General features: G+C 51.0%; 1 long non-coding RNA gene across 1 annotated transcript; it reads right to left on the reverse strand.

The window, feature by feature from the left end:
• Nucleotides 1-1,404: 1,404 nt before the first annotated feature.
• LOC114813169 lies at nt 1,405-4,796 on the reverse strand. The gene is made up of 3 exons (XR_005660157.1): nt 4,571-4,796; nt 1,953-2,136; nt 1,405-1,443 (listed from the first exon to the last, which is right to left on the reverse strand). It is a non-coding gene; the product is annotated as an uncharacterized LOC114813169 (long non-coding RNA).
• Between the last annotated feature and the right edge of the window lie 3,435 nt (nt 4,797-8,231).

Genomic DNA, 8,231 nt, shown 5'->3' on the forward strand with positions numbered 1-8,231 from the left:
CAAATGCTCAATACAGTGCTCTGCACATGGTAAGTGTGATCGATGGATTGGTGAGGGAGGATGAGGTAGGGGAAAGGGAAGCTGAAGGAGTCTGCCACTGGGTTGGTTTCTGTACCCAGATTCAGTCTACCCATCTGGGGAGTCCGGCCTTTACAGGCAAACCTTTCATCCTCCCATTAAGGGTGGGCAGGCTGGGGTGCTCCCTCCCCCCACCATGGAGCCAACTCTGGGAAAGGATCCTCACCACTACTGGGTGGAGAGGAGTTCCAGGAAACAGCCCTGAGGATGAAGGTCTCTTCACCGCCCATCACCCACCACCACCCTGAGGCTGTGCATCCCATCCAATGCTGCACCAGCCCTCGGGCCTGTGCACCCCAAAACTGCACTGCCCGCCCCCACCCCAACCCCCGGGTCATATTCATTCATTCCATAACCGTACCATTCACGCCAGGTCCATGCATCCTGTAACTGCACAACCCCGAGAGCAGCGATCACCTGAAGGGAACCCTGCCGCTGCCTACCCTTACTACCCACCAGGGCTTGGCTGCCGGGGGAGGTGGAATTTCATTAAGTTCTTTTCTGAGAGCCCTTCAGCGGCAAGAGGAATATCCCTTATACCATCTGCAGCTTCTCGCTTAGGGCAGGAGAGGCTGTGCGAGGGAGGCCTGGATTTGGGAATTGTTCTTGGGGAGAATAAAGGCGCAGATTGTCGGTGACCCTGGCGCACCTGGTTTTCTCCCTTGGGGCCTGCCCTCCTTCCAACTCCCACCTCCCCTTCCTCCCTATTGTTCTCAGGCTCCTGGGACTCTCCTTCCGCTCCCCGACCCCAGAGCCCAAAGAATAGGTCCCTTCCTGAACCTGGCTAGGTTGAAGGGGGTGTGGATGCGGGGAAGGGCGGGTGAGTGGAAGGGAGAAGGTTGGTTGTGGGGGTGGGGGGAACAGGCTGGAGAATGGATGAGGAGAGAAATAGTAGTGGGAACGGGGAGGGGGGGAAGAGGATCGGAGTCTCCAGGGAGAGTTTTTCTGACCCCTTCCGATATTGAGGCCCTCCCCCAAGGCTACTCCTCCCAGTTTCCTCCCTGCCCCTGTAACACTCTCTCAGCCCCCACAGACTCTTCTTGCAGTCTTGCAACTCGGCTTCCTTCAACAACAGCAGCCTGCAGAGAGCAGGAATCCTGGCTGAGGGGTGGGAAGGAAGGCATGTTTTCTGAGACACCTCCCTCCTGTCCCTCCTCCCGTCTCTGGAGGGCTCTCCCCAGGAGCAGTGGGGGAATCAGCTGGAGAGACCCAAAGGGCCCTCCTGCATCTCCTCACCATCATCAAGTAAATAATCAATCATATTTATTGAGAACTTACCTTGTGCGGAGCTCTGTAGAAACACTTGGGAGAGTACAATATAACAGAGTCGGTAGACACGTTCCCTGCCCACGGAGAGTTTATAGTCTAGAGGGGGAGGAGGACATTAAAGAAATAAATTATGGATATGTACATTAATGCTGTGGAGACGAAAGAGGGGTGAACAAAGGGAGCAAGGGTGACACAGAAGGGAGTAGGAGAAAAGGAAATTAAGGTTTAGGCTGGGAAGGCCTCTTGGGATTGGAGTTGCTTTCTCCATACTAAGGACCCCCCATCTTTCCCGACCAGAGGAACCCCAAGTCCGCATCTGTTACTGAGAAGCCACCATTTTTTGTGGGTAGGGGAGAAGTGGGGGGGTGGCACTCAGACACTCAATCGTAAGAGTTCAATATTCTCTTCAAATCCTTTTTAGGAGGCACTTGGCTGCCTTCTGCCCTCCCAAAAGGCCTGTGGAAAGAGCATTCCCCTCAACAGAGAAACGACAAGCCTGAAATTAGATGGAAGCAGTATTAATTCCAGAACCTGGCTTTCCCATTCCTCCATTATTGAGGGCAGGGAGGAAAGAAGGCCTACTCTCTGTCCAGAAGCAGACGCACATTATTGGTCCAATCGCAAGTCGATGAGTAGAGCACTTCTCTCCTTAGAAATCCTCCGCGCTCAGCCCAGATGACAGGCAGCTGGCCTCCCAGGGTCCTTTAGAGGACAGTGAGGCAGTTCTCGGAGCCAAACACGGACCGTATCGCTTCCTCATTAGAGCCCTTGGTGGAGAAGCAGTGTACCCTAGTGGAAAGAGCACAGGCCTGGGAATCAGAAGCTCTGGGTTCTAATCCGTTCTAATCCCACCTCCACCACTTGTCTGTTATGCAAGTAACTTCTCTGTGCCTCAGTTGCCTCATATGCAAAATGGGGATTCAATACCTGTTCTCCTTCCTACTTGGACTGTGAGCCCCATGGGGGACCTGATTATTCTGTATCTTCCCCATTGTAGAGTACTTGGCATAAAGTAGGCACTTAACAAACACCGCAGTGAGTACCCGGGCTGCCGAATATGGCGTTACTGGGACTCCTGATAGCCCTGTTCAGAAAGCTTTCCTTTCCACCTGGGGTCCAGACTCAGTAAGGGCTGGAGGCAGTGAATTGGACAAGATGGCTTCTCTGACCACAAGGTATCTGTGGTTCTAAGGCACTATGGCTTAGATCTCTCACTCTTTAAGCTCATTGAGGACAGGGAATGTTTCTGCCAGCTCTGTTGTACTTTATTCTCCCAAGCAATTAGTACAGTGCTCTGCACACAGTAAGCCCTCAGTAAATTCCACTGACTGATTAAAGGAGCACAAGCTCCTCTACAGTGGGGTCTTAGGAAGCTAGCCTAAGTCTCATCCCTCTGGAATGGATTCACTTGGGTCCTGCTCAGAGGCCGGAGATGGGATGAAATGACTCTCAAGCCCTCTTTCTTCTTGCTATCTCTGCTCGTTCAAGTGACCGGGGATAGATTGGGTAAGATTTAAACAATCCTGCTGGTCCCTGGTCAGTTCCATCATCTATTCGAATCTCTGTCCGCCTTCCCTGAGTTACCGCAGAAGACGGTGGTTAGCGTTTTCAGCATGATGAGTCGTCCCTTACACAGTCTGCCCAGGTTCCCTAGGCTATTAGTAATCCTTGCACATAAACACAAGCTTTCTCTTCCTCTCCTCCCTCAGCCTCCTGTCTCCCTCTCCCCCATCCCCTCCCTCTCCTCTTCCTCCTCTTCCCCGTCCTTCTTCTCCTTCCTTCCCAGATCCTCTCTTTCCCTTGTCCTTCCCCTCTATCATTTCTGCCGATGCCTTGCAATGGAAGAGGGGTGAGTTTATCTTTAGATCAGACTCTGTCATAAAGAAAACAGGTTTATTTTCTTGGCTCAGAAGAGGCGCCAATCTGAGCAGCCTGGGAAAGGGTTTATTGAATTATAATTCCCCCGCCAATTCAGTTGAACCGTCTCGATATCCAGTCCCTGTCATATCTCCATCTGTCCGCTTCTCAGCCTGCCCACCCCTCCACCCTCTCTTCTGTCTCTGGGTCCCCCCGTCCGAAACCCCTCCTGCTTCTGGCCTTTTTCCCTTATGGGCCAGGGGATCTTGGGGTCCTTTCAAGCTCTCAGCTTCTCTGAAAGCCCTTCTCCTCCTCCCTGCAGTGGGGGCAGGGCTGGTGAGCATCCCAGGTTAGCAACACAGAGCGAGATGGGTTATTCATAATTCATGGCGGAGAGATCGCTAGAGCCCTGGAGCTGTGACCCGTACCCAAACCCATCTCTTCCCTGACAACAGGCCCCTCTCTGCTGAAAGGCGGGGCAGAGGGGGACCACGAGTTCCTCTCTGAGAAACGCTCCTTTGCCCGAGTGGCAGACGGATTGATGGATGGATAGGCAGGCCGTCCGGGTGCTCGGAGCCTTGGAGGCAGACAAGGTGAGGCTGGGGGAGAGAGCGGTCCCTCATGTAAAGATGTCAGCAGTCAACTGGAGATGCTAGAGGAAGATTTAGAGGCTGGATTATAGCAGCAGCCGAAACAGCAAGCTGAAGACAGAATGGCATTGTGAGTGTGAAATTGCTCCCTTCATTTATCGCCCCCATCCCAGCCCTACCGCACTTATGTTCATATAAGTAATTTATTTATTTATATTAATGTCTGTCTTCCCTTCTAGACTGTAAGCTCGTGGTGGGCAGGGAATGTGTCCGTACTCTGTCAGGTACTTAGTACAGTGCTCTGCACACAGTAAGCGCTTAATAAATACGATCGAATGAATGAATGAATAAAGGCCACTCTGACAGCAAAAAGAAGTTGGGTTAGGTTAGACAAAAAGGTGATTCAGACACAGCACAAGCAACTGAGGGAGGATGGGGTGTTTCTGTCCCTGGGAATCGTAAAAAATGGACGCCACAACCGTGGAACCCGAAAGGCTTAGGCAAAAGCCCATGTGGAGGCAGGGGGCTGGACCCAAGGCCGGATTCTAGATTCCAAAAGGAGAGGCTTGTGTCAAGGAGAAGGCCTGTCAGGAGACTGACTGGTTACAGTGTTCACTAGTGTTTGTTTACCGACGTCCTCAGTGGTTCTGGTCCTGCCCCCCAGCAAGAGCTTTTTTATTCTAGAGGCCCAGTGCACAACCTTGGGACTTCCTTTTTGAAAGAACTCCAACCCCTGACCAGAAGCCAGCCTGAACTGGGAATAGACTTTCCCTCACCTGGGCCTTGATTTCCCCTTTAGGAGAATCATTCCCATAGTCTGGCAGAGAACTGTGGGAGTGGTGAGGGTGGGTGGCTGGTTGGCGGGAGGATTCTGATTGGGTTAGCCATGAGGAACTCTCTGACCCAGGACTGATCCATCACTGAGGGGACCTTGTCTTCCCCGTCAACCCCACAGGTTCTGGGTCCCTCTGACTCAGCTTCAGCTTGGAGTCCCCTTCCGGGGGTTCATTCATTCATTCATTCAATAGTATTTATTGAGCGCTTACTATGTGCAGAGCACTGTACTAAGCGCTTGGGATGAACAAGTCGGCAACAGATAGAGACAGTCCCTGCCGTTTGACGGGCTTACAGTCTAATCGGGGGAGACGGACAGACAAGAACAATGGCACTAAACAGCACAAACAGGAACCTAGAGAGAGAAGAGGAAACTCATGAGAGATGGAGACATCTCCATCTCCATCTGGCCCGGCCTCCTGTGCCCCCCCACCCTACTCGTTAGGATATCAGCCGCCATTCGAGAAGCCACAGTCCCTCTTACCCAACCTCCGGCTGGCTTTCGAGGGGCCGCCCTAGGGCCGCTCTGCCTTTTATTGCTCTTCGGTGCCCTGTTCAGTGCCCTCGGAGCGGGAAGGGTCAGTCGGCATGGTGGTCGTGACGATGCTGACGATGACGATGAAGATGATGAGGACTAGAATAACGATGGTGACGATGATGACTGAGGATGATGATGACAGAGATGAAGATGACACCTGTGTAGTGGCCGTACACTGGGCTATGACCTGGTAACCTCAACCAGTTGGGAAGGTTGGGCAGCAGAACTCCAGCTTAGACTGTGAATTCGCTGTGGGTCAGGGACTGCGGCCTACCTGATTAACTTACACCTACCCCAGTGCTCAGTCCAGTACTTGACAAATAATAACTGCTTAACCAATACCATAAAAAGCAAACAAAAAACTCCAGGTTTTCTGGGTTCTTCTTTGGGTCTTCTCCATCCCTCCCCCCTCCTTTCTGCCTAATTAGCCACATCTTTTACTCCCCTGTACAACTCCACGTAAATCCTCCTCTGCCAAGAAACTCGTAGATCGATCATCACCATCGTCATCTTCAACGTCGATAGTATATATTGAGCGTTTACTGTGTGCAGAGCACTGTACTGAGTGCATGGAGAATAAATTAAAACAGAGTTGGTAGACCCATCCCTGCCAGCAATGAGCCTACAGTCTAGAGGACAAGCTTACAGACAGGTCTGAGAAAGGATGATCTCTGACCTCTGAAGGATACTCTCTATGCTAGGGTGGCAGGATCCAGAGGTAGGCATCACCTTCCATGAAGCTGAGACACCACAGAACCTAGTGGATAGACCACAGGCTTGGAAGTCAGAAGGACCTGGCTTCTAACCCCAGCTCCACCACTTGTCTGCTGTGTGACCTTGGACAAGGCACTTCACTTCTCTGGGCCCCAGTTACCTCATCTGGAAAATGGGCATTAAGACTAGTCCCACGTGGGAAATGGACTGTGTCCAACCTGATTAGGTTACACCTAGCGCAATGCTTAGTACAGTGCATGGCCCATAGTAAGCGCTTAACAAATACCATAAAACATTTTTTAAAAGACCCTTCGTGGTGTTGAGAAAGGAGAGGTTTGTATACATATCGGACTGGGCCTGCCCTGTTGGACCTACCTTTGGCCTGGGGGAGATGGAGCTGGAGTGGAGGGAGAGGGCTGGGACTCAGATCCCAGCTCTGCCACTTCTCAGCTGTGTGACTGTGGGCAAGTCACTTAACTTCTCTGTGCCTCAGTTACCTCATCTGTAAAATGGGGATTAACTGTGAGCCTCACATGGGACAACCTGATTACCCTGTATCTACCCGAGCACTTAGAAAAGTGCTCTGCACATAGTAAGCGTTTAACAAATACCAACATTATTATTATGTGTCGCCTCCCTGTCTTCAAGAGTCCCGACAGTGTTGCGGATCAGCCATCTTTCATTCATTCATTCATTCACTTGGATTAATTGAGCACTTACTGTGCGCAAAGCACTGTACTAAGCACTTGGGAGAGTACGTTACAACAATTAACAGACACGTTCCCTGCCTACAGCGAGCTTACAGTTTAGAGAGGGAGACAGGCATTAATATAAATAATTACGATATGTACATAAATGCTGTGGAGCTGGGGGATCGGGGTGAATAAAGGGAGAAAGGGCGACACAGAAGGGAGTGGGAGGAGAGGAAAGGAGGGCTTGGGAAAGACCTCATCTCTGAATAGAAGCGTGGATTTGGTTGCTCTTTTAAGTAGTGTTTGTTAAGTGCTTACTATCTGCCAGGCACTGTACTAAGCGCTGGGGTAGATGCAAGTGAATGAGGTTGGCCACAGTCCCTGTCCCACAGAAGGCTCACACTTTTAATTCTCATTTTATGGATGTGGAATCTGTAGTGGATGTGAAATACTGAAGCTGTCAGTTTGTCCACAGCCGGTAGCCCCATTAAGCTGGTTTGTGATCAGACAGGGAGGTTATAAATATGGATGTGGGTAATTCGATCAGGCACCGCAGCTCCTGAAAGGGCATAAGGCCTATCTCCGGGCTCCTGGCATGATCTCCGCAATTACATTTCTCCACAATTGTAGAGTGTTCCGTCCGTGAGTTGGAGCTGACGACGACGATGGAGGGAAGAGGAAAAGAAAGCAAGAAGGAGCAAGGATGTGGGAAACTGCTGAGCGCTCAAGTGGAGATGTCTGGCTTAGCCCTCAGTCAGGATCCAGGGCAGACCCCCCCCCCCCATTGTCCTCCCTGTCTCTGTATCGCAGTGTAGAGCCACCTTCTCCAGGAAGACCTCCCTGATCAGTGTTGCTTTCGTTCATTCATTCAAACATATTTATTGGGCACTTACTCTGTGCAGAACACTGTACTAAGCGCTTGGGAGAGTACAATACAACGATAATTGCCCACAGTGCCCACAATGCCCTGCCCACAGTGATCTTACAATCTAGAGAAGGGAAGACAGACACTAATATAACTAAATTATGGATACGTACGTAAGTGCCGGGTGGCTGGGAGAGGGGATGAACCCCCATTTTTGCAGTTGAGGAAACCGAGGCACAGAGAAGCCAAGTGTTCTGCCCAAAGTCACACAGGAGGCAAACAGCAGAGTCAGAACAAGAATCCAGGTCCTCTAGCTCCTAGTCCTGCGCTTTATCCATTAGGTCACACTGCTTCCCAGTTCTGCCAGAAGAGAGGCAGCATGGCTTAGTGGCAATAACACGGGCCTGGGAGTCAGAGCACGTGGGCTCCAAACCCAGCTCCGTAACGTGTCTGCTGTGTGACCTTGGGGAAGTCACCCGACTTCTCTGTGCCTCAGTTACCTCATCTGCAAAATAGGGATTAAGACTGTGAGCCCCATATGCGCTGTTGTACTTTTCCAAGTGCTTAGTTCAGTGCTCTGCGCACAGTAAGTGCTCAATAAATACGATTGAATGAATGAATGAATGAAAGAATGACAAGGACTGTGTCCAACCTGATTACCTTGTATCTACCCCAGCACTTAGAACAGTGCTTGGCATACTGCAAGTGCTTAACAAATATGATAATTTTAGAGAAGCAGTGTTGCTTAGGGGATAGAACGCAGGCCTGGGAGTCAGAAGAACATGGGCTCTAAT

Source organism: Ornithorhynchus anatinus, chromosome 7, assembly GCF_004115215.2.
Source record: "Ornithorhynchus anatinus isolate Pmale09 chromosome 7, mOrnAna1.pri.v4, whole genome shotgun sequence".
Lineage (NCBI taxonomy): Eukaryota > Metazoa > Chordata > Mammalia > Monotremata > Ornithorhynchidae > Ornithorhynchus > Ornithorhynchus anatinus.